This window comes from Mustelus asterias, chromosome 11, assembly GCF_964213995.1.
Source record: "Mustelus asterias chromosome 11, sMusAst1.hap1.1, whole genome shotgun sequence".
Taxonomy (NCBI): Eukaryota; Metazoa; Chordata; class Chondrichthyes; order Carcharhiniformes; family Triakidae; genus Mustelus; species Mustelus asterias.
Window position 1 is genome coordinate 15,556,873 of NC_135811.1, and position 25,247 is coordinate 15,582,119.

Consider the following 25,247-nt stretch of genomic DNA (forward strand, 5'->3'; position numbering starts at 1 on the left):
CAATAAAACAAAATATAATTTAGGAACCGCAACATGTAAAATGCACCCAGCTTCCTATTACAAAGCACATAATGGTTGCAAAGGTTACTAGAGTCAGCACTTGAATTTAGTACAGGCATAACTGTAGTCACTATATGGGTTTGATACAGGCATTACTGGAGCCACTATATGGATTCTCCCAAAAAAATTCCAAGTCCCCAAACGTTGCAGGAAAATGGGAGTAAATCCCTCCGTTGTTTTTTTAATACGATTTCCAGAATGAGTCTCCGACTCTCTGTGCATCACAGTGTGTCTCAGCGTGATTCACTCTGGAAATCAGTGGGCATGACTTATTCCCGCCCGAGAGGCTGGCAGCATAGCGCTGAGCGGGCCACTGCATATACGCCAATCTGTCAGCGCGGAGGACAGCGCATGCGCAGTGGCCCCGCATTGCCAGCCTCCAGATTGCTGGCCCTCGGCATCGCGATTTTCACATTGTAATTGGCCGATTCCCAGTGCAGAGCTGATTACGCTGGAAATCTTCATCTGGGAGACTCGCTGAGGCCTGTGCTCAAACAGCACAGCGGGCTGAGAGTATCGCCAGCATGAATTTGATACAGGCATTACTGCAGCCACCGCATGGATTTGATACAGACATTACTGGAGCCAAGTCGTCCACTCATGTCCTGCAGCACCAAATGTGTTTGACAACTTTTACCAGCATCGTACAGAGTTGTTTACCTGTAAATGCCAAGACAGGTACCATTGATAACATTGTAGCTTGCTACCCAACAGTGAAATGGGCACAGTCTTTGGGCAAATCTTGTAAGTTAAATTGGCACACAGAGGTACATGATTGTCTTTTATATAATAGAAGCTAATTTAGTTCAATGAGAGGAAAGAATCATATGCGCACAACATAAAGTAACATTTATTTATACTTTATAAATCGAGTTCTAGCATAGTTTGAAGAAAAGTTGAGGAAACTTTCAGTCCCCAAACTTTGATCAATCTTAGATCTGCTTTTCACTTTCAAGTGACAGATTTTTAAAACATTCCTCTCAAGAAAGCTTTCTGTCTTTTTCATCTCACTCACCTCACACACACTGATGTTCCTTTCATTACACAGCATGTGTTAACAATTCTACAACATAATCCATCTGTGTAGACACATCTCTGAACATGAAAGGATTGGGTAGCTATTTAACCACGTTAAGGATTTTATGGATTGATTCTTCTCCCCGGAGACAGAGGCCCGAGAAAGAAAAAGGATTTGCACATCCAAAGCGCCTTAACATGTCCAAGAGAGAGCCCAGGGGACATCAGATGGGATGGAATGCAGCCTCTGTAGTTCTATGGACAAATGAAATTATCACTAATAGCAAATAAAATGAATAACCAGTTAGTCTCCTTTTGGAGACGAGATATTAGGCAGCCTTGGTTTTGAAATACTAGCTTATATGATCTCTCCGCATTATTTAAACTTTGCTGCCCTGGTCATATTAAAGAGAAATGATTTGATTTGATTTATTATTGTCACGTGTATTGGTATATACAGTGAAAAGTATTGCTTCTTGCGCTAAACAGACAAAGCATACCATTCATAGAGAAGGAAATGAGAGAGTGCAGAATGTAGTGTTACAGTCATAGCTCGGGTGTAGAGAAAGATCAACTTAATGCAAGTTAGATCCATTCAAAAGTCTGACGGCAGCAGGGAAGAAGCTGTTCTTGAGTCGATTATATTGCATTCCTTCCAAGACCAATAATCCCTGTGTAAAAATTTAGAAACCTCCTCAAAAAATTCAATTCAGTTCATTAGACATGGTTTACCGCTAATATTTGAGTTAGCTCTTGTTGGCTCTCTTGTCAATTTCTTTAATGTCCATAATTATAGATTCCAATAACTTACCCAGAATAAGCAGTCTATAAATTCCGATTATTTTTTCTAAGACTTGGAGGCAGAGCAGGAACCATACCAAGCTGTGATACAACCAGAAAGAATGCTTTCTATTTTGCATCTGTAAAAGTTGGAGAGAGTCGTAGCTAACATGCCAAATTTCCTTAGTCTTCTGAAAAAGTAAACGTTTTAAAGTTTGGAAAGCAGGATGCCTCCACCTCAAGGCATCTTCTCTCTCTCTTTCTCCCTCTTACCTGAGAAAGAAACTTGTTGCTTCTTCTGTGCTGGTGGGACTCCAATTGGTCCTCCAGCTTCAAGAGCCCATCTGCCTGTCATCCTTCATTGCACAGTTCTCTAATTGGCCAGTTCAGGGAAATCGCTGCCGGGTGACTGTTCCTCACACAGGGCAGGGCTCTGACCCTCCACCCACTTTACCCCAACATCGTGCTCTCCTTCCATAGGGCAAAATTCCAGCCCTCGGTGACTAAGAATTGATGAAATCCCCATTATCCTTCAAAAAATGGCACGGAATTTCTAAACGTTCAGCTCAGCAGGGAGCCTCCACCTTTCAGTGTTTCATCAGAAGGATAATGAAGTCAAAGTGCAGCCATTTTGCTTCTTGCTTAATGTTGCGTAGATAGGGTAAAAGAAGAGGGAATTGGGATCAATTCGATCGCTCTTTCAAAAATCCAACAATGACAAGCTGGGCTGAAGCCTCTTTTCTTGCTGTGTGTTCCGATAAAAAAATGCCTAACTGAAAAGAAAGAAGCCATTGTGTGAGGAACACCTATGTATCTACCTCTTTCCATTCCTTTCCAATGCTGAAAACATTTCAATTATTTTTCTGATACTCTGACTGTTGATGCAAACTCGATGGGCTGAAGGGCCTTTTCTGCACCATACAACTTTCTCTATAAATGTGTGAACAGTTTGGATCTGTTAATGCATCAAAAAAGAGCAGATAGAACATGATGCAAAAACAGAAAATGCTGGAAAACTTCAGCAGGTCAGACAGCATCTGTGGAGAGAGAATAGAGCCAACGTTTCGAGTCCAGATGACTCTTCATCAGAGCTGGATAGTGTAAAAGAGACAAACAGAAAGTAGCCCTGATGAAGGGTCATCCAGACTCGAAACGTTGGCTCTATTCTCTCTCCACAGATGCTGTCAGACCTGCTGAAGTTTTCCAGCATTTTCAGTTTTTGTTTCAGATACCAGCAGCTGCAATATTTTGCTTTTATTAAAGTTAAAGTTTATTTATTAGTCACAAGTAAGGCTTACATTAACACTGCAATGAAGTTACTGTGAAATTCCCCTAGTCGCCACAGTCCGGCTCCTGTTCAGGTCAATGCACCTAACCAGCACGTCTTTCAGAATGTGGGAGGAAACTGGAGCACCCGGAGGAAACCCACGCAGACACGGGGAGAACAAGCAAACTCCACACAGACAGTGACCCAAGCCGGGAATTAAACCTGGGTCCCTGGAGCTGTGAGGCAGCAGTGATCACCACTGTGCCACCGTGCCGCCCATTTTTCTTTTTTAATCTTGATCTTTCCCTGGCACTGTGCTAAAGTGTTTTAGATGCTACACAAACTGTAACCGGCCGTTAAACCTATAACTGATGGGGCACTTGAAGATTGGGCAGCACGGTGGCAGAGTGGTTAACACAGCTGCCTCCCAGCACCATGAACCTGGGTTCAATTCTGTCCTTGGCTGACTGTGTGAAGTTTGCACGTTCTCCCCATGTCTGCATGGGTTTCCTCCGGATGCTCCGGCTTCCTCCCACAGTCCAAAGTTATGTGTGATCGGTTGATTAGCCATGCTAAATTGCCCCTTAGTGTCAGGGGGATCAGCAGGATAAATACATGGGAGGGGGCTTGGGTGGGATTGTTGTCGGTGCAGGCTCACTGGGCCAAATGACCTCTTCCTGTACTGTAGGGATTCTGTGATTCTACGATTGTGGAAAGAGTACATTAGCCTGACACAAACTGAACATCATTCAGAACAGTATTGACAATATGGAAGTTGGTAGGTGGGAATATAACCAGACACTTATTATAAAGTGACCTTGATTATTATGATAGACACAGTTGTTTATGAAAGGTTCAAAAATACATTTAAAGCTCTTCAAAATGTGAAGAGGCCAAACAGACACTCCACTGAAGTAATATGGACAGTGCCACTTTCATAACGAGTTTTCTATCTATTAGAAGATGCATACAGTAGTGCTAGCTCTCCCTAATTTTCATTGACACTGCACAAAGTGAGACACAATTGGAAATAAGCAAATATTACTGATAGGCTTTGGTCTACTTGAGAACTCCCAATGATGGTGTGGAGCGAGTAAGACTTGTGAATTGATGGGCGCATAACTGACAAATGATCATGTAAAATGGTGAGAACAGGCACGTTAGGGGAGGCGATGGCTTAGTGATATTATCACCAGACCAGAAACTCAGCCAATATTCTGGGGATCCGGGTTCAAATCCCGCCATGGTAGCTGATGGAATTTGAATTCGATAAAAAATATCTGGAATTAAGAATCTACTGATGGCCATGAAATGATTGTCGGAAAAATCCATCTGGTTCACTAATGTCCTTTAGGGAAAGAATCTGCTGTCCTTACCTGGCCTGGCCTAAATGTGACTCCAGAGCCACAGCAATATGGTTGACTCTCAACTGCCCTCTGAAATGTCTGAGCAAGCCACTCAGTTCAAAGGCAATTAGGGATGGGCAATAAATGCTGGTCAGCCAGCGACGCCCATGTCCAATCAATTAATAAAAACATACCTTGCAAAATCCTGCATACAACATACCACCTGCACTAAAAAAATGATTTCCATCAAAATAAGTTGTAAGAAATATGTGCTCCTTTACCAAAAATATTACACTGAATGAACCGTGTACAGTGCATGGTTGAGCTGAGATTTTTTTTAAAAATTTGCTCATGGGATGTGGGCATTTATTGCCCATACCAAATTGCCTGTGAGAAGATGGTGGTGAGCTGCCATCTTGAGCTGCTGCAGTCCATGTGGTGTAAGTACCCCCACAGTGCTGTTAGGGAGGGAGTTCCAGGACTTTGACCCAAAGACGGTGAAGGAACGGCCGATATATTTCCAAGTCAGGATGATGTGTGACTAGGTAATTCCCATGAATCTGTTGCCCTTGTCCTTCTTGGCGTAGAGTTCACAAGTTTGGAAGGTTTTGACAAAGTGTTGCGCCATCATGTTTCTTCTGATGATATTTTGATGGACCCAGGATTCCACTAGCTTTCACTTATGTGAAATTTGGTCGGGATAGTTTTCTGATTTTGTTCTATATATTGGCTAAAAACTCCTGTGTAGCTTGTACGAACATTTCTGATATATCTTCTCAGGGTTGCTGCCAGGAGTTCAAACTTAGAAAATTATCCCTTTTATACACAAAAGATAGTGGGCTAAAGGTTAGTTTGCTGCCAATTTTTCCTTTGACTTTGTGCTGTTTCCTCATTCCAATATTTCTGCATGTAGGCCAGACTGGCTGCACGCACAACAGGGGTCTAACAGCATTTGAAGTCAACATTCGTCCCAGCTGGCTTCCAGTTCTTAAAGGCTGCCTGGCCCTCTTAATCGGAAACATAGAAATAGAAGCATGAGAACGCCATTTGGCCCTTCGAGCTTGCCCCGCCATTCATTTTGATCATGGCTGATCATCAAATTCAGTATCCTGATCACCCTTCCCCCCATATCGCTTGCTCAATCCAGCCCAATCCATCACGCAAACTAGCCTCACATCCATTGACTCTGTCTACACTTCCCGCTGCCTCGGCAAAGCAGCCAGCATAATTAAGGACCCCACGCACCCCGGACATTCTCTCTTCCACCTTCTTCCGTTGGGAAAAAGATACAAAAGCCTGAGGCCACATACCAACCGATTCAAGAACAGCTTCTTCCCTGCTGACTTGAATGGACTTACCTTACATTAAGTTGATCTTTCTCTACACCCTAGCCTATGACTGTAACATTACATTCTGCACTCTCTTGTTTCCTTCTCTATGAATGGTGTGTTTTGTCTGTATAGCGCGCAAGAAACAATACTTCCCACTGTATGTTAATACATGTGACAATAATAAATCAAATTAAATCAAATCAATGCCCTTTAGCCCAAAGAGTTATATCTAATTTCTTCTTGAAATCACTCAATGTTTTGACCTCAACTACATTCTGTGGTAGTGAATTCCACACATTCACCACCCTCTGGGTGAAGAAATTTTCTCCTCGCCTCACTTCTAAAAGGTTTACCCCTTATCCTTAAACTCTGACCCCTAGTTCTGGACTCCCCCACCATTGGGAACATTCTTTCTGAATCTACCCTGTCAGAGTTTTATATGTATCTATGAGACCCCCCTCACTCTTCTAAACTCCAGTGAATACAATCCTAACCAACTTCGTCTCTCCTCATACATTGGGGGAGATGATGGTGTCGTGGTAATGTCACTGGACAAGTAATCCCAGAAGCCCAGGCTACGTTCAGAGATCGTGGGTACAATTCCCACCATGGCAGCTGGTTGAATTTAATAAATCTAGAATAGAAAGTTAATGGTGATTATGAAGCTACCATTGATTGATGTAAAAACCCATCTGGATCACTGATGTCCTTTAGAGAAGGAAATCTGCTGCCCTTACCTGGTCTGGCCTACATGTTAGATAAAGGAGGGCCATTGGACTTGATTTACTTAGATTTCCAGAAGACCTTTGTCAAGATGCCTCATTGGAGACTGTTAAATAAGTTAAGTGCTCATGGCGTTAAGGGTAAGATCCTGGCATGGATAGAGGATTGGCTGACTGGCAGAAGGCCAACAGTGAGGATAAAGGGGTATTTTTCAAGATGGCAGCCAGTGACTAGTGGTGTGCCTCAGGGGTCGGTGCTGGGACCACAACTTTTCACAATATACATTAATGATTTGGAAGAAGGAATTGAAGGCACTGTTGCTAAGTTTGTAGATGATACAAAGATATGTAGAGGGACAGGTAGTATTGAGGAAGCAGGTGGGCTGCAGAAGAACTTGGACAGGTTAGGAGAGTGGGCAAAAAAGTGGCAGATGGAACACAATGTGGAATAGTGTGAGGTTATGCACTTTGGAAGAAGGAATGGAGGCATAGACTATTTTCTAAAAGGGGAAATGCTTAGGAAATCAGAAACACAAAGGGATTTGGGAGCCATTGTTCAAGTTTCTCTTAAGGTTAACGTGCAGGTTCAGTCGGCAGTTAGGAAGGCAAATGCAATGTTAGCATTCATGCCGAGAGGGCTGGAATACAAGAGCAGGGATGTACTTCTGAGGCTGTATAAGGCTCTGGTCAGACACCATTTGGAGTGTTGTGAGCAGTTTTGGGCCCCGTATCGAAGGAAGGATGTGCTGGCCTTAGAAAGGGTCCAGAGAAGGTTCACAAGAATGATCCCTGGAATAAAGAGCTTGTCGTATGAGGAACGGTTGAGGACTCTGGGTCTGTACTCGTTGGAGTTCAGAAGGATGAGGGGGAATCTTATTGAAACTTATAGGGTACTGCGAGGCCTGGATAGAGTGGACATGGAGAGGATGTTTCCATAGTAGGAAAAACTAGAACCAGAGGTCACAATCTCAGACTAAAGGATCAATCCTTTAAAACAGAGATGAGGAGGAATTTCTTCAGCCAGAGAGTGGTGAATCAGTGGAACTCCTTGCCGCAGAAGGCTTTGAAGGCCAGGTCATTGAGTGTCTTTAAGATAAAGATAGATAGGTTGTTAATAAGGGGTAAACACAGTAAGAAGTCTAACAACACCAGGTTAACGTCCAACAGGTTTATTTGGTAGCAAAAATTAAGGGGATCAGGGGTTATGCGAAAAAGGCAGGAGAATGGGGATGAGAAAAATATCAGCCATGACTGAATGGCGGAGTGGATTTGATGGGCCGAGTGGCCTAATTCTGCTCCTATGTCTCATGGCCTTATGGTCTTATGTGACTGCAAACCCAGAGTGATGTGGTTAGCCGCACTGTATCAGAGGAGGCTGCTGCTGAATTATACTACTACAATTCTACAGAAGGAAAATGGAATACCGGCCAAAGCGAGGGCTCCCAGATTACCTGTGCAGCACTGGAGGTCTTAATAATCGTAGAACCCCTACAGTACAGAAGGAGGACATTCACCCCATTGAGTCTGTACTGACCACAGTCTCACCCAGGCCCTATTCCCGTAACCCCACACATTTACCTGTTAATCCCCCTGACTCGAGGGTCAATTTAGAAAGGCCAATCCACCTAACCCACACATCTTTGGACTGTGGGAGGAAACTGCAGCACCCAAAGGAAACCCACGCAGACACAGGGAGAACGCGCAAACTCCACACAGATAGTGGTCAAAGCCGGAATTGAACCTGGGTCCCTGGCATTGTGAGGCAGCAGTCCGAACCACTGTGCTACCGTGCCACCCAGCTGGATGGTGAAGGTGGACAACAGAGACAGTGAGAGAGGGGGAGATAGGCCTTGAGACCCTCCATGCAAATTCTTTGAAGGAAATGGGAGCATGTGACCAAGGAGGGCAAAGCCTGGAGTCTGGCCCCGAGTGCCAGGCAGCAGTGCCAGTTAAGGTTTAATGGCCTCACATGTTGGCCAAGGTATGTGAATACACTTTCACACATCTCACACCCAACAGATCACCAGGCTCTCAGCCTGCTGAATGTACCTTTATTTTATTCATTGTGAGACATGGGCATCGCTGGTTGGTCAGCATTTATTGCCCATCCCTAGTTGCCCTTGGAGGGCAGTTGAGAATCAGCCACATTGCTGTGGTGCTGGAGTCACATGTAGACCAGACCAGGTAGGGACGGAAGATGTCTTTCCCTGGAGGACATTAGTGAACCAGATTGGTTTTTCCGACAATCAACAATGGTTTTGCGGTCATCAGTAGATTCTTAATTCCAGATTTTTTTTAAAAATTGAATTCAAATGCCACCATCTGCTGTGGCGGGATTTGAATCTTGGCCCCCAGAACATTAGCTGAGTTTTTGGATTAATAGTCTATCGATAATACCACTAGGCCATCGCCTCCCCGTATTGTCACACCATTGCCCCCATCACTCACCCAGCAGCACAACCAACTCTCAGGACTCATGTCTAACCTTCACCTCGTACACGTCACCGCAACACACATTCCAATCATGCCAACCTCAATGCCACCTCGCGCTGTATTCACATACCTCCAGCTATTCAGGTATGGCAGGCTTCTCACCGACATTCTTTCCTCTCTGTTGCAGGACAAGATGTTCATGCCATTCATGACACGAAGATGAGTGGGAAAGCGGAAAGTTTGCAGAGAGACTTGGATAGGCTGAGCGAGTGGGCGAGGATCTGGCAGATGGAAAATGTGAGGTTATCCACTTTGGAAGAAATAATAGTAAATTGGAATATTATTTAAATGGAGAAAAATTACATCATGCTACTGTGCAGAGGGACCTGGGGGTCCTTGTGCATGAATCGCAAAAACTCAGTCTGCAGGTGCAGCAGGTGATCAAGAAGGTGAATGGAATGTTGGCCTTTATCGCGAGGGGGATAGAATATAAAAGCAGGGAGGTCTTGCTGCAACTATACAAGGCACTGGTGAGGCTGCAACTGGAGTACTATGTGCAGTTTTGGTCCCCTTATTTGCGAAAGGAGATATTGGCCTTGGAGGGAGTGCAGAGAAGGTTCACCAGGTTGATACCGGAGATGAGGGGTGTAGTTTATGAGGAGAGAATGAACAGATTGGGTCTGTACTCGTTGGAGTTTAGAAGGCTGAGGGGTGATCTTATAGAGACATATAAGATAATGAAGGGGCTGGATAGGGTAGAGGTAGAGAGATTCTTTCCACTTAGAAGGGAAACCAGAACTAGAGGGCACAGCCTCAAAATAAGTGGGGGCCGGTTCAGAACAGAGTTGAGGGGGAACTTCTTCTCTCAGAGGGTAGTGAATCTCTGGAATTCTCTGCCCATTGAAGTGGTGGAAGCTACCTCGTTGAATATGTTTAAATCACAGGTAGATAGATTTCTGATCGATAAGGGAATTAAGGGATATGAGGAGCAGGCAGGTAAGTGGAACTGATTCGCTTCAGATCAGCCATGATCTTGTTGAATGGTGGGACAGGCTCGAGGGGCTAAATGGCCTACTCCTGCTCCTATTTCTTATGTTCTTTTGTTCTTAAAGCAGGAGAAAGCAGCAGAAGACCAGTGCAGAGCAGCAGCTGAGTCGAAGGAGGAGATGGTTCTTCAAGATCTGTACATAATAACTCCTATCTGTACATAATCTGTACATAATAACATAGAGCCGGCTGTGAAGGAACCGTGATTTTATTGCACAAAATGAAAATAAACAATAAACACAAGCTTGTGGTGAAAACAACTGGTCCTATCTGGGACTAAAAGGTTAATGGGCCCTCTCAGGGTCTTGCTTTATACAGGGCTTGATATACAAGCTCCACCTGGTTGGCTAATTACCAATCCCCAGGGAGCTCATATTCAACGAGCCTAACTGGGAGGTCAATTAGTGATTCCCCATGCAAACACGGGGGTAATCACACCGTGATGGACCATCATATCCAGCAGTGCCAAGATAACCGGAATTACTGTATCCTACCGCCTTACGCCCTTTCCCAGCTCCCCCTCTCCCTCATCCCACCATCTGGCCACAATGGCCATGCTGTTTCCTCCTGATTGCTCCTCCATCACCCAAACTCCCCCCCCCCACCCCCCACTCCTGCTTTCAAATTGCCAAGAACTCCTGCCCTGTGCGGCCAGGGCAGAAGACGGTGAGCAAAAGGAAGACGGAGAGAAACCAGCCCTCCCCGCTGCAGTGATAAATCTAGCACAATGCTTACCTTAGAGGTCGGTGTAAAGCCAGCACCATGAATAATCTGCACCAGGCCCCGATGGGGGAACAAGCATAAATAAAAACAGAAAATGTCATCACAGACCCGGAAACGTTATCTTTGTTTCTCCCTCCACAGATGCAGCAAGATTTGATGTGTATTTCCTGCACTTACTGTTTTTCTTTCAGATTTGCAGCATCTGCAGTATTTAGCATTTGCATGGGGCAAAGCAGAGTGTGAGTGTCAGCTCATTCGAGGACAAAGAAGCAGCAAAGTCCTGCTACGAGGGACTCAGCTGAAGATATCGATGAGGCAGCACCCAGGAGAATCCCCGATGAATGTGAAGACAGTGATACTTGATGCATTAGCAGTCATGCCAGATAACCCTCAAGGAACATTGAGGAGACTGACTCCAATGTGGCACAGGAACGCAGACAGAGCTGCACACAGAGCTTGGAGCCCGTCTCTCCCAGCATTGGAAGTGGTGGTTAGTGCGGTAGTTAGCTTTATGACAGCCCTAGCAAAACTCAATTGTTACACACCGTCTGGTGGCCTCGCCTTCCACTGTAACACAGGAGGATGCCACCCAGTGTTTCAATGCGTCAGTGGAAGCTCAGACTGAGGACTGAGATTCATGCTTGTTCCACACAAACCCAGCTTGCTGTCAATGCAGATTCAAACAACACGGGCGGCATGGTGGCACAGCGGTTGGCACCGCTGCCTCACAACAGCAGGGACCCCAGGTTCGACTCTGGCCTTGGGTGACTGTCTGTGTGGAGTCTGCACGTTCCCCCATGTCTCTATGGGTTTCCTCCGGGTGCTCCGGTTTCCTCCCACACTCCAAAGATGTGCAGGCTAGATGGATTAGCCATGCTGAATTGCCCCTTGGTGTCAGGAGGATTAGCAGGGTAAATATGTGGGGTTACGGGGATCAGGCCGGGGTGGGATTGTTGTCAGTGTAGGCTCGATAGGCCTCCTTCTGTGCTGTAGGGTTTCTATGATTCTATGAACTTGCACATATGGAGAGGTTTTTTTTTTAATTGCAGAATCTCCCATCGTGCTTCAAAGCCAAAGTTTAGTTATTGTTGTAATGTCCTCTCTCCATATCAGGGAGAACAACCAGGGTGAGAGAGGCTGACAGTTTTAATGAGGACAAGGGCATCAAAAGTAGAGCGCAGGGTTTGGTCGAGTTGATCTGTAGCTGCAGAAATCCAAGACCTAAAGCCAGAGAGTTGGGATTCGGAAAATGCAGTTGTAAGTGAATTGGAACATGATGAGGTTAGTATGCTGGAAGGATGATATCAAATACATGGGAACATGTCAGATACATGGGAACAACACCACCTGCAAGTTCCCCTCCAAGCCACTCACCATCCTGACTTGGAAATATATTGCCGTTCCTTCACAGTCGCTGGGTCAAAATCCTGGAATTCCCTCCCGAAAGGCATTGTGGGTCATCCCACAGCAAGGGGACTGCAGCGATTCAAGAAGGCAGCTCATCATCACCTTCTCAAGGGCAACTAGGGATGGGCAATAAATGCTCATCAGTCAGCGACACCTATGTCCCAAGAATTAATTTTTAAAATGGAACAACAAGCCTTCTTTGAGACCACAAGGTGAGTTTGGATAAATCATGCTAAGAAAACAAAACAAAAATAAATAAAAACAATTTTAGTATTTTACAAAGTGACTCAGATAATCCCTTCAATAAAAACAAAGTGATGGATAGACTCAGCAGGTCTGGCAGCATCTGTGGAGAGAGAACCAGAGTCAATGGCCAGAATTCTCCAGACATTCATGCCCTGCCAGCGAGAGTGGAGAATTTGGCGCTCGGCCAAAGCTCCATTCACTGCAGCGGGACTGGAGAATCCCAGCTGCGAGTGAGGTCAGAGAATCCGCTCCACTGTTTCGAGTCCACATGACTCTTCTTCGGCTAATCTCTTACTTGTTGACAGTCACAAGAGCCCACTGTTGAACCTCAGTACAACAGCTAAAGGTTACTTCCTCACACAATCAATTTAGCGACCGTAAAAAAAGCTTCCGTGGCAAAAATAAGTTCAAACATTTATATAGATTAATGATTAAAGTGGGCGGGAATACGATTAAAGCGATATATATAATTGCCATGCCCCCAGGAACTCACTTCATTTCTGTTTAGAGGCTTTTAGTCTGCTGGTCTTTCGCACTTGCACAATAAATCCCACATTCAATGCTGTCACAAGTAGTTATCTTGGATGTGATTATCAGTTATCCGGCTTTTCATTGGCCTCGATTGTCTTTTGATATGAACTGAACTGCACATAACCTAATCAAAGACAATCACAAACCCTCATCCAAACAAAAGGACACGATAACCTTTGTGTTGCTGAAATCACAGAGAAACGCTGAAGCCATTGTCATCTCTCATTATTGGCCTGTGTGCAACCAGCATGAAAGGAAAAATAAGAAGCATTTCACAGCTGAGCTGGTCGTAGATTATAAATCTGCGCAGAACTTTAACAGGAGTAAATGGAGCCTGACATGGCTAATATCCGACAGTCATTCAGCGGGACCATTTGAAGATTATGTTATTATTTAGCCCAGTCGGGAGACAAGAATTGCCAGAGTACGGGAGCAGTTGTGCGGCACACTCCAGCTTGCTGAAGGGATGAGAATCTTTGCCCGACAGTCCGCAATGCCGCTTTTTTATGTTTCCTTGTTTATTCAGCGAGACATACTGACTCGCCCCCTGCTGCTCTGAGAGCTCTTTCACAAGCTCCTGAGTAATCCTTCAAGCAAGCAGCGGAGATTCCACAATAAACATGGCAGGGAAATGTTGAAGGATCCTGGCCTATCTGAATTAGGGGCCGTAATTGACAGCCACAATAAAGAGAGTAAGGAGTCTCACAACACCAGGTTCAAGTCCAACAGGTATATTTGGAATCACGAGCTTTTGGAGCGCTGCTCTTTCTCAGGGGAGGACTTTTCTCAGGTGAGAAGGAGCAGCGCTCCGAAAGCTCGTGATTCCAAATAAACCTGTTGGACTCGGATCTGGCGTTGTGAGACTTCTTACTGTGCCCACACCAGTTCAACACCGGCATCTCCACGTTATGGCTACAATAAAGAGAGAGTGAAGTATCTAGGAAATAGTGGCGATCACTGTAGAGTAACTGAAGAAATATTTATTATCGGGAATGACTATATATATATATATACAGAGAGTGAGAAAGATGCTACCTTTTCTTCAAATCCAGACTCCAGACTGCCTGGGAGACCCCACACTCAACACCTGGATTTGGGTGCTTTGGCCTGATTGGCCAAATGAGTTATATGACCCTCTGAAATTTTACTCCTCAATGGGGCTCGCTACTACAACTCTCCCCCTTTAAGTCCCTTATTAACACATGCCATCAAAAGTTAAAGTATTTAAAACACAACATCATAAATGAATTCTTTAACACAGTACATTATAAAATCAGTCTGTCAGGGAGTTTCTCTCCCTCTGGGAGTGACAGGAGGTAAACATAGTAAGAAGTCTCACAACACCAGGTTAAATCCAACAGGTTTATTTGGTAGCAAAAGTCACAGCTTTCGGAGCGCTGCTCCTTCGTCAGGTGAGTGGGAGTTCTGTTCACAAACAGGGCATATAAAGACACAAACACAATTTACAAAATAATGGTTGGGATGCGAGTCTTTACAGGTAATCAAGTCTTAAAGGTGCAGACAGTGTGAGTGGAGAGAGGGTTAAGCACAGGTTAAAGAGATGTGTATTGTCTCCAGCCAGTGACAGGGGGTGCCAGCATTCAGTTGGACTTTCAGAAATCGGACTTCCAGCTTGTAACATGTATCAGTGCAGATCCTTCTCCAGTTCCCACTGGAACAGCATTCAGCCCTTCCTCAGGCTGACTTGTTTCCCTCCTGCTTTCAATCACAAAAGCATCACTGGTGGGTGTACTCGGAGCAGACTGCCCCACTGGTTCTCTATGTGACTCCCTTCACCTCAAGTGATCTCGATGCTTCTTCAGTATTTTAACTTGAACTTCGACTTCATACGATACCAGCCTTTCCAGCCCTCAACAACACCTGGGACCCAACTCCTCGCTGGTAAATGCTGTCCCATTGTCCAAAACCAACACCTCCGGTAAACCATGGGTGGTGAAGGTTTACTTTAACTTTTCCACTGTCGCAAAATAAGCTGTGGACTTCATTTCACAGATGTCTAGCCATTTTGAGTGCGTCCACTATAAGTAGGAACATTGTGTCCAAGAATGGGCCCACAAAATTGACATGGAGTTCACTAATGGCTGACTTGGCCACTCCCAAGACTGCATCAGGGCTGATGGTAATGTTTGTTGTACCTGGCAGCAACCCAAACTGGGAATTGAATGTGAGGCAGCAGTGCTAACCACTGTGCCATCGTGCTGTCTCTATGTTTCCCATGTTTTCCATTGTTTTCCCTTATGTTTTCCATTCCCTTTGTTATCTAATAATCCTTACCTGAATACCTCTCTGACAGCTCCTTACCGAGCTAAAAGCCCAGGGCAGAATGTCCCCTGTTACAGGATGGTGGTCTGGGAGGTGGAAAATAACAGGAAGCTGGGTCAGGACAGCTGCTCGGCAAACTTCTGACATGAGAGACCTTTCCCAGGAGTGGGACTAGCTGCTGATCAACAGAGGCAGGAAGCCAACGTAACCCATGAACAGCCTTACATAAGGAGAACCTTCCTGGGCCCTGACATTTCACCACGTGTGAAGAGTGCCCTCTCCCCCTTCCCCCACTGAATGGGTAGACCACCAGTTAGGAATACCATGCTTCAACGAGAGGACCACAGACTGCGAAGCCCTATGTACTCTATGAATTGTATGCTTTGTCTGTATAGCGCGCAAGAAACAATACTTTTCACTCTATCCCAATACATGTGTCAATAATAAATCAAATCAAATCAAACCCCGCCATCCCCCCCCCCCCCCCACCTGCCCTAAATCCTGACCTCTCTTTTTTTTTAAACTTACCCGAGACCCCCCAGGCCTCTAAGCTGCCTCAGCAAGTCACCCCTCTCTCAGTGGCCCTACGAAGGCTCCAGAGATGCCAGCCTCTGACTGAGCTGGCATTCATGATGTGGAGATGCCGGCGTTGGACTGGGGTGAACACAGTAAGAAGTCTCACAACACCAGGTTAAAGTCCAACAGGTTTATTTGGTCGCAAATACCATTAGCTTTCGGAGCACTGCTCCTTCGTCAGATGGAGTGGAAATCTGCTCTCAAACAGTGCAAACAGACAGAATCAAGTTGCAGAATACTAATTAGAATGCGAATCCTACAACCAGCCAGGTCTTAAATGTACAGACAATGTGGGTGGAGGGAACATTAAACACAGGTTAAAGAAATGTGTATTGTCTCCAGACAGAACAGCTAGTGAAATTCTGCAAGTCCAGGAGGCAAGCTGTGGGGGTTACTGATAATGTGACATAAATCCAACATCCCGGTTTAGGCCGTCCTCATGTGTGCGGAACTTGGCTATCAGTTTCTGCTCAGCAACTCTGCGCTGTCGTGTGTTGTGAAGGCTGCCTTGGAGAACGCTTACCTGAAGATCCAAGGCTGAATGCCCGTGACTGCTGAAGTGCTCCCCCACAGGAAGAGAACAGTCTTGCCTGGTGATTGTCGAGCGGTGTTCATTCATCCGTTGTCGTAGCGTCTGCATGGTTTCCCCAATGCCTCGGGACATCCTTTCCTGCAGCGTATCAGGTAGACAACGTTGGCCGAGTTGCAAGAGTAGGTACCGTGTACCTGGTAGATGGTGTTCTCACGTGAGATGATGGCATCCGTGTCAATGATCCGGCACGTCTTGCAGAGGTTGCTGTGGCAGGGTTGTGTGGTGTCGTGGTCACTGTTCTCCTGAAGGCTGGGTAGTTTGCTGCAGACAATGGTCTGTTTGAGGTTGCATGGTTGTTTGAAGGCAAGAAGTGGGGGTGTGGGGATGGCCTTGGCGAGATGTTCGTCTTCATCAATGACATGTTGAAGGCTCCGGAGGAGATGCCGTAGCTTCTCCGCTCCGGGGAAGTACTGGACGACGAAGGGTACTCTGTCCACCGTGTCCCGTGTTTGTCTTCTGAGGAGGTCGGTGCAGTTTTTCGCTGTGGCGCATCGGAACTGTTGATCGAGCTGGCATTGCCAGGACCTCATTTGAACGGAGATAGCCAACCAGGAGGCTGCTTCTGGCAAAACGGTAAAGCCAGTCCCGCTGCCGGGCAAGTGTGGCCCATGGCTAAATTCAACCCCAAGTTTCTCCAGCCTTTTCTCTTCACTCATGCCTTTGCCAATATAGATTAGCCATCTGGCTCCTCATTGAATCCTTTCTGATGTTTCTTCCTGTTTATCAGTCACCAGACTGGACGCTATTCGATGTGAAATCTGACCATAGAACAGTACAGTCCGCTCATAACTTTCTCGAGCTTGTAAAATTTTGTTGAATCGTGAAGCGCCATTTTTCACATCTTATCATACAGGCAAGACACTTCAAAAAAAAATGGCCGCAGAGATTCATAGGAGCTCAAATCATCAACAAATGAAAGGGCGCTGGGGAGGATCCCTCATCTCCTATACTCCAATAACATCCGTACATTAGCTTTAATGACAAAATGAATTTCATACTATCTATAAATGTAACTTTGGTAGACTCTTTGGACAGCATGATCTACAGCCTCCCTTCAGCTCCGACATAAAGTGCATTACTGTGCCGTAAAGAAGTGCTTTCATGAGTGCTATTAATGCCTTCAAGTGTTGCAATTTGATTTTTAGTGGTCATTAGGAAATATCTACCTTTAAAACCATGGGGGAGGAATTGCGATAGCCACTCAAGAGGAACATGTTTGCACAAAACACTAACTGAAGGAAGCTTTCACGAGTACATTTTTGATGTCATTAACACATAATGGCCAGTCTCCCTGGCATGCTTTTTAGACCAAGCAATTGGTTTGATAATCCATAACCCACAAAATTTATTTAAGCTAATTTTTACAGATTGGCTAGCTCAATTAAGTGAATACAGATTGCTTTGCAAGACAATTGTTAGCTTCAAACCAGTTTAAAGAAAAGACGGGTTATTTTTAGTGGGTTTTTACTTTCTGTATCGATTTTCACATCTTCGGCAAGTTCAGCCCCGATGGAACATAAACTAATTTGCCGTCTTTATTTTCCGCTCTGCCTGTATCAGGACTGTGGTCTGATAAAATAATTGGGACTCCGGATGAATTCTGCATGTTGGAACGTAAGCTGAGCTGTGACACTTCAGGTCGATTCAGTAAAACAGAAAATCCTCGAGTTTTATCTTTGAATGGAACAATATAACAGTTCTTTCCTCTGTGCCATGTCCTTCCACATCTCAGCAGCAACAGCAAGAGATGCAGAAAGTGAAACATTTTCTCCCCACTGCATGTGTGAGCTGTCATTTTGGGTATTTTGGGGTGGCACGGTGGCACAGTGGTTAGCACTGCTGCTTCACAGCGCCACGGACCCATGTTCTATTCCCGGCTTGGGTCACTGCGCGGAGTCTGCACATTCTCTCCGTGTCTGCGTGAGTTTCCTCAGGGTGCTCCGGTTCCCTCCCACACTCCGAAAGACGTGCTGGTTAGGAGCATTGGCCATGCTAAATTCTCTCTTAGTGTACCCAAACAGGCGCTGGAGTGTGGCGACTAAGGGATTTTCACAATAACTTCATTACAGCGTTAATGTAAGCCTACTTTGTGACACTAAAAAAAAACTTCTTCCTCCAGTTTCCAGTCCGTTAGATGGGGTTTCTATTTGTGATTATTGCACTCAGACAGAGTCTTCCTGACAAAAAGAAATGCTTTAAAATGTGGTAAAAAGGCTATTTATCTGACCCTGGGTAGCAGAAATAAAGCTGTGGGATTTTTGGACAGAAACACACATACATACTGACCTTTTGAAATTCTAATAATGCTTTGTATTATTGGTTGATCTTGAGGACAATGTTGTACTTAAACCAGAAAGAAACTGCTATCCAGGTGTTGTTCAATCTCTACCAACTAAATTGAGCTACCCTGACCAAGTGCTGTTGAAATAAATTGAATCCAATTGAGTTGTGACCAAGGCAATTTGAGAATCAGTGCATTATTTTCTCAGCATTAAAAGTGTGGGAAAAAAAATATAGAGACATGGAAAATAGAAGCAGGAGTAGGTCATTTGGCCCTTCGAACTGTTCAATATGATCATGGTTGATCCTCTGTCTCAACGTGGGTGGCATGGTGGCACAATGGTTAGCACTGCTGCCTCACAGCACCAGGGATCTGGGTTCAAATCCGGCCTCTTGTCACTGTCTGTGTGGAGTTTGCACATTCTCCCCGTGTCTGCGTGGGTTTTCTCTGGGTGCTCCGGTTTCCAAAGATGTGCAGGTTAGGTTGATTGGCCGTGCTAAATTGCCCCTTAGTGTCAGGGGGATTAACAGGGTAAATATATGTGGTTACGAGGATGGGGTCTGGATGTGGTTGTTGTCAGTGCAAGCCCGATGGGCCAAATGGCCTCCTTCTGCACTATAGGGATTCTATGAATATCATACTCTCAGGTTCTCCCCTTGATGTTCTGAGAGTCTAGAAATCTATCTATTTCTTTCTTAAGTATATTCCAGAGCCACAGCAATGCGGTTGACTCTAAACTGCCCTCTGACCTGTACAGCCTTCTGTGGTAAAGAATTCCACAGGGTCACCACTCTCTGAATGAAGGCTTTTCTCTTCACCTTAGTCCTAAATGGCCTATCCCATATCCTACGACCGTGGCCCCTATATAGCGACGACAGAAGTTTCATCACTGGCCAACAGATTTGAACTTTCAGGAACAACCTACAGTCATCAATAAATTTGAATATTCATGACTAACCCTTCCTATATCTTTCCTTTCTGGGACCCCAGCTGTTGTAGGATTACATTTACAGAGTTTATGTTTCGGATGCCCAAGAAGGACAGAAATTTGGACTCTTTTATTCATTGGCATGAACTGGGCAATGTTGGCAACACAAGCATTTGGTGACAACATGGGGCGGCGATGGCCTCATGGTATTATCGCTAGACTATTAATCCAGAAACTCAGCTAATGTTCTGGGGACCTGGGTTCAAATCCCACCATGGCAGATGGTAGAATTTGAATTCAATTGAAAAGAAAATCTAGAATTAAGAATCTACTGATGACCATGAAACCATTGTCGGAAAAAACAATCTGGTTCATTAATGTCCTTTAGGGAAGGAAATCTGCCATTCTTACTTGGTCTGGCCTACATGAGACTCCAGAGCCACAGCAATGCGGTTGACTCTAAACTGCCCTCTGAAATGGCCTAACAAGCCAAGTACAAGGGCAACTGGGGATGGGTAATAAATGCTGACCAGCCAGCGATGCTCATGTTCCACAAATGAATAAAAAAAAATTATTGCCCGTCCCTCATTGCCCTTCAGAAGTTGGCGCCGGGTCACTTTCTTGAACTGTTATGGTCTGTCATAGCTGTTTTGACACAACTGAGTGATTTGCTTAGCCATTTCAGATGGGAGTTAAGCCAGACCAGGTAAAGATGGCAGGTTTCCTTCCCTAAAGGACATTAGGGAAGATGGGTTTTTATGAAAACCCAGTAATTTGATGGTGGGGGGAGTCCAGAACTAGAGGTCATAGTTTGAGGATACCTTTTCGAACTGAGGTGAGAAGAAATTTCTTCACCCAGAGGGTGGTGAATGTGTGGAATTCACTGCCACAGAAAGCAGTTGAGGCCAAAACATTGTGTGATTTCAAGAAGAAACTAGATATAGCTCTTGGGGCTAAAGGGATCAAGGGATATGGGGGGTATGAGGGGTGGAATCAGGATATTGAATTTGATGATCAACCATGATCAAAATGAATGGCAGAGCAGGCTCGAAGGGCCCGAATGGCCTATTCCTGCTTCTAGTTTCTATCTTTCTATGTTTCATGGTTACCATTACTATTTAATTTTTAAACCAGATTTATTGAATTAACTGAATTTAACTTCACAACTGTAATTTGAAATATCAACTCCAGATTGTTATTTCAGACCTCAGCAACATAACCATTTTGCTACCTTATCGTAAGAACATAATATGCTCTCCAAATCACTGCCTCTTTCGTGGAATCGTCTTCTACTTTAGATCAAAGTTCCTCGATGGACGAGTCTATCTGAATCTGGTCATTTTGATCCTTACCCGTACAAAGATATGCTGACAGTCATCTGATACCACTACTGGGTAGAATGTTTTGCTTTGCAGAACTCATTTGGAATCTTCCTTTTAAATAAATGATCAGCCTCCAGGTTTTAGGTGTCAAACGAAAAGGTCCGTTCACCGTCTTCAAATTGGTGTCTCTAATGAGGTAGCCCTAATGGTAATTTAAAGATGCAGCATTCAATTAATCCCTGTCCACTCATCTTATATCCTGAAGATGCTGCCAAAACTAACCCTCCCCAGACCAAATCTGAAATTTTATTTTATACTTGGAACTTTGAATTGAGGGTGATGTCTTTTAAAAAAAAACAACCTCTAAAGCTGAACTGAAACAATTTCTGAGTTCAACAGCAGTTTATAATCTCAGCAGGGATGTGAGCTGTCTTTATAGCATGCTGAAGCACACCGTACTTGGTTGAGGAAACCAATTTATGAGCTTTGCCTTGTCCTGAAAAGTTCTTTTGAAGTGGACCTCACAGCCCCATTATTTTCCACTGGTCATTGTCAAACTGCTGACTATAATTGCAGTGGTTAGTACAGTGGCACAGTGGTGAGCACTGCTGCCTCACAGTGCCAGGGACCTGGGTTCGATTCATAGAGTCACAGAGGTTTACAGCATGGAAGCAGGCCCTTTGGCCCAACTTGTCCATGCTGCCCTTTTTTTTGAAAACCCCTAAGCTAATCCCAATTGCCTGCATTTGGCCCATATCCCTCTATACCCATTGTACCCATGTAACTATCTAAATGCTTTTTAAAAGATAAAGTTGTACCTGTCTCTACTACTACCTCCGGCAGCTTGTTCCAGACACTCAGCACCCTCTGTGTGAAAAAATTGCCCCTCTGGACACTTTTGTATCTCTCCCCTCTCACCTTAAACCTATGCCCTCTAGTTTTAGGCTCCCCTACCTTTGGGAAAATATATTGACTATCTACCTTGTCTATGCCCCTCATTATTTTATAGACCTCTATAAGGTCACCCCTCAGCCTCTTATGCTCCAGAGAGAAAAGTCCCAGTCTATTCAGCCTCTCCTTATAACCCAAACCATCAAGTCCCTGTAGCATCCTAGTAAATCATTTCTGCACTCTTTCTAGTTTAATAATATCCTTTCTATAATAGGGTGACCAGAATTGCACACAGTATTCCAAGTGTGGCCTTACCAATGTCTTGTACAACTTCCACAAGGCATCCCAACTCTTGTATTCAATGTTCTGACCAATGAAACCAAGCATGCTAAATGCCTTCTTCACCACTCTGTCCACCTGTGACTCCACTTTCAAGGAGCTATGAACCTATACCCCTAGATCTCTTTCCTCTGTAACTCTCCCCAACGCCCTACCATTAAATGAGTAAGTCCTGCCCTGGTTCAATCTACCAAAATGCATCACCACACATTTATCTAAATTAAAATCCATCTGCCATTCATCAGCCCATTGGCTCAATTGATCAAGATCCCGTTGCAATCCAAGATAACCTTCTTCACTGTCCACTATGGCACCAATCTTGGTTTTTCCATTAACTGAGTAAGTCCTGCCCTGGACTAGGGGAATTTCACAGTAACTTCATTGCAGTGTTATTGTAAGCCTTACTTGTGACTGATAAATAAACTTTAAACTTGAAACTCTCCTTGAAAACTCACCACTGACCTGGATCACTGAAAATTGAATGAAATCACTCACTTCAGTGCTGAAAGAACTTGCATTTGTGTAGCCTTAGGACATCACTAAGTATTAACAGGCAATGAAGTACTTTTAAAGCATAGGTTGCATTTGTAACCTAAGCAAATAATCCAACTCATAAACAATTCACAAGAAGTTTTATAGATCAAACTGATCTTGTGTGTTTGTTTTTGCATTGCATTCACCATCAACCCATCTAGCAGAGAGACAGACCCTTACTCCCATTTCCTGATGCGCTAGGTTTATTTATTAGTGTCACAAGTAGGCTTACATTAACACTGCAATGAAGTTACTGTGAAATTCCCCTAGTCGCCACACTCCTGCGCCTATTTGGGTACACTGAGAGAGAATTTAGCATGGTCAATGCACCCAACCAGCACATTTTTCCGAGGAAACTAGTGCACCCGAAGAAATCCCAGGCAGACACATGGAGAATGTGCAAGCTCTGCACACAGTGGAACAGTGGTTATCACTGCTGCCTCACAGCACCAGGGACTCAGGTTCGATTCCTGGCCTATGTCACTGTCTGTGCGGAGTTTGCATGTCCTCCCCGTGTCTGCGTGGGTTTCCTCCGGGTGTTCCGGTAGGCTCCCACAGTCTGAAAGACGTGCTGGTTAGGTGTATTGACCTGAACAGGTGCTGGAATGTGGCGACTAGGGGAATTTCACAGTAACTTCATTGCAGTGTTAATGTAAGCCTTATTTGTGACCAATAAATAAGTAACAGTGACCTAAGCCAGGAGTTTAATTTAGACAAATGCAAGGTGATGCATTTTGGTAGATTGAACCAGGGCAGGACTTACTCAGTTAATGACAGGGCGTTGGAGAGAGTTACAGAACAAAGAGATCTAGGGATACATGTTCATAGCTCTAGGGACATGTATCTAGGGATACATGTTCATAGCTGAGGGGCGATCTTATAGAGGTCTATAAAATAATGAGGGGCACAGGTCAGCTAGATAGTCAATATCTTTTCCCAAAGGTAGGGGAGTCTAAAACTAGAGGGCATAGGTTTAAAGTGAGAGGGGAGAGATACAAAAGGGTCCAGAGGGGCAATTCTTTTCACACAGAGGGTGGTGAGTGTCTGGAACAAGCTGCCAGAGGTGGTAGTAGAGGCGGGTACAATTTTGTCTTTTAAAAAGCATTTAGACAGTTACATGGGTAAGATGGCTATTGAGGGATATGGGCCAAATGCGGGCAATTGGGACTAGCTTACGGGTTTTTTAAAAAAGGGCAGCATGGACAAGTTGGGCCAAATGGCCTGTTTCCATGTTGTAAACCTCTGTCACCTGTTCGGGTCAATGCACCTAACCAGCATGTCTTTCAGATCGTGGGAGGAAACCGGAGCACCCAGAGGAAACCCACGCAGACACTGGGAGAATGTGCAAACTCCACTCAGACAGTGACCCAAGCTGGGAATCGAATCTGGGTCCCTGGCGCTGTGAGGCAGCAGTGCTAACCACTGTGCCACCGTGTGCCACCCCAAAAGAAAGATGTTCATGAAACGCAAAGCATTTTGCGTATGAAGAATGATTAGCCAAGCGGCCCAATGCCCTGTGGAATATTTTTTAAAAGTTGCATGCATTCCCTCTTGTGTGAATTATGAGTGTTCTGCACAGCGTGGATAAAGGAGAGAGGGGAAAGGCTGTACACAGGGAAGTGAAACAATCCTGGGTCAGTTTTGAATGCATCCATCTGAGGCCAGTGAGTGACAGCCTATGATTCGATAAATCAGGAAATGCTGTAGCCTGATTGAATAAAACACTGAACTAAAGCAAATGGTATTGTTATTGGGATGCACTCCTACAAATCGAAAGAAGTTATTCGAGCCTTACATCGCTTTGGGCAGAGATGATTAAATTCCCTTTCTCAGAGCTTGCAAATCCAAATATTTTGACAACAGTACAACACCACAGTGATATAGTTAGGACTCCAAAATTGGATTAGCTCCCAACCTTGACAGAAACTTGATACAAGAAAAATCATTTCTTTGTGAAAGGGAAGTTTAATCAATTAAGAATTTTTATCCGGTTGAAAGTTTGGATCAATGTTGCCCTTTTTCTAAAGAGGAGTTTTGACTTTGCAAGAGCTTCAAAATGAGGTAACCTAAAACACGAAACGTCTGTGTGATGGTAGCAGGTCCAGTGATCCTATCCCTGTGTGATGATACTGACCTTTCTGAATTCTAGCTGCGAAAATGAGGAGCTAAAATTAAATGCAGACATCTATAAATGTGTGTGTATGTTTGTCAAGGAGAGAACCAATGTGTATGAGAGCAGTGCTTTTGCTTCACTGAGCATAAATGGGCTCTGTAAGGATGCAGTTTCACAGACTGAACATAAAAGGTATTTGCTGATACAAATTGTACAGCAGCCACATGGTTGTAACTAGCTTCCAAATTATCTCTATCTAGGAGCCTGTCTCCCCATGGGGACATTCACATTCTGAGTTCCAAATGGTCACCCAGGCCATGTGGCACTTACTCTGCTGTGTTGCCCTTAAAGAGACAATCGCCATATCATAGAATCCCTACAGTGCAGAAGAAGGCCATTCGGCCCATCAAGCCTGCACCAACAACGATCCCACCCAGGTCCTATCCCTGCAACCCCATGTATTTACTGTGCTAATCCC

General features: G+C 44.7%; 1 pseudogene; it reads left to right on the forward strand.

Moving 5' to 3' along the window:
- The first annotated feature begins 584 nt into the window (after positions 1-584).
- Positions 585-25,247, forward strand: part of LOC144500848 (small ribosomal subunit protein uS17 pseudogene) — a 100,811-nt pseudogene continuing 76,148 nt past the window's right edge.